This window comes from Triticum dicoccoides, chromosome 5A, assembly GCF_002162155.2.
Source record: "Triticum dicoccoides isolate Atlit2015 ecotype Zavitan chromosome 5A, WEW_v2.0, whole genome shotgun sequence".
NCBI classification, from domain to species: Eukaryota; Viridiplantae; Streptophyta; class Magnoliopsida; order Poales; family Poaceae; genus Triticum; species Triticum dicoccoides.
The window spans coordinates 374,635,099-374,637,415 of NC_041388.1; positions in this window are offsets into that span (position 1 = coordinate 374,635,099).

The following is a 2,317-nucleotide window of genomic DNA, read 5'->3' on the forward strand; positions in this document are numbered from 1 at the left end:
TATGTTTTAGGTGCTTGTGGACGGTTTATCCGACGTGTGGATGGACCGCTATGTAACTCTGTGGACCTTGGGATTCTTTTCCCTCTCCTCTATTAATGAATGATACGCACATTCGTGCGTATTCCAGAAAAAAAAAGATAGCCTAAAACTCAGCTTGCAACTCCTAGTGTTCCCGCGAATTAACCTATGGTTAGATGGTTAGAGGGACAGTAGTATCCCAGTCAATCAGGGTTTAAGTCCTGATGCTTGCATTATTCCTGGATTTATTTCAAAGTTTCCGGCGATACGCTCTCAGTGGAAGGAGACGTTCCCGTCGACGACGAGGCGACGACGAGGCGTCTACGGTAACTTCGTAAATCTAGAGATGATATGTCGGCTCAGTCTTTCGAAGGTGCTCATAGAGATAGGGTGTACGTGTGTGCGTTCATAGAGGTGAATGTATACGCGTATGTATGAGCGCTTGCGTCTGTATTGTGTTAAAAAAAACTCCTAGTGTTCCCTCTACGGCTATACCTCACTACTACGTACATGGCATACGTGTGTTGGGTGGCCGGTGGAGGACGGCCGAAAAGCTTGGACGGCATCAAAGCCCAAATGGTCTCTTTTCATTGGGCAAACGGAATGACCGATGGACGACGATGTCTAACTGCATTTGCCGTTGCCCTCCTTCCATCGCCTTTACATTACATTACTACCGTATGATTATACTATCCAAAGGCGCGGTCCGATTTAAATAAAAGTCACGCGCATCTCGTAGCCTAAAATGCAGCGCGAGCTTTAGAGGGCAAAGGCTCGTCCTTTTTAATTACGTCTTCGCTCGTTCAGTGCATGAGTAGTCATCGTGCAATGACCTGCGACGGAGGAAATCGCTCTACCAAATCGTTCAGGGCGTGATCTGCCATTTTCCAGACGTAAACAAGGTGGCACTGTGCCAAATCGGCGGGGATAAAGGTCAGGAAGAAAGTAGTAATCTTATTACAGGTGATGGCGTGGTCCCAAAACTACAAGTGAGCACTGAACCAGTAATTCGCAACGGTGTCCAGGCTCATAAGCTCTCAATGAACAATAAATTTGAAAAAATAATTGCAGCCAAATTGTTAAAATTGTAAAAAAAAAAAAATTGACATCCAAGATGCTCCAGTTTTCGAGAAAAGTGCAAAATTTTGTACTCGATTGACATTTGAGGAGCTCATGCAAAAAAAAAACAGGTCTAAACGGTGTAGTGTTTCAAATTCTCTTTGAAGACCAGATTATTTTTTTTTGCCACGACCTCCTCAAATACCATAACACCACGAAATTTACAGGTACCTTTCCCAAAAAATCAGACTTTTTTCAATTGTTTTATAGATTTTCTGTTCACATGCAGGTGTAGACGAGCCTGGGCTCAGATTAGCCGCTCTCGCACTGAAGCGGCTACCAATTAACAAACGTGGTAAGACTGTGAGCTACAGAGAAATAATGCGCGACATCAACTGCAAACTGAGAGTGACAAATCGACAGGCCTCTTCCAGATGCCCTTGGAGACATATCGAATTGGAGCGTGATATCCAAGATGGGGAGATGCCACCGGTTTCTCCTCGGTTTTGCTTCCCTCTTGCCATTAAGACGATCCGATCTGCATCAGTTCAACTTGCTTCTAAACAAAATCATCCATGTGTGCACGCACCAGACGCAGAGGGCGAGAGGTAGACGAGGTTCTTCCTTGGCCAGGAAGAAACGCCCATGGCATAGCGTATGAAGAAAGCCTAAGCACCATATACTATGCATCAATCCATGGCCATGAACCTTCCCTTTTTGTTTTTGTATGTACTCCCTCTGTAAACTAATATAAGAGTGTTTAAAACACTATTATAGTGATCTAAACGCTTTTATATTAGTTTACGGAGGAAGTATTACCCAACGCACCCGTAGTTTATGCGTAGGCTAATGTCTTCGGTTCGGTACGAAGGTGGTAGGTAGCTGAGGCCGAGCCACGTACATGCATAGTGGAGTGCTACAAGCCAGTGGCAGTAGGTGAACTCATGCGTGTAGGACTTCTTAGATAAACGCTCATCTCTTGGATTGCTTTCCATTCTTTAGTTAACATTTTCATTTCTAATAGGACCTGTATCTAGCTTGAGCACCAGCTCGAAAGGGATTGTCCATATTTGTCCTTGCTCTGTATCATTATTATTTTTGTAAGAGTTTGGAAAAGATTGAGAAGTGGTGTGGTCCTAAATGCCCCCGAGAAAACAGGACACTGGTATCCGAAACCAAAATGATGGATATTTCCTTGGTTAATCTGTGTTCATCTATGTCTCTAGGCACAAAAATCTAC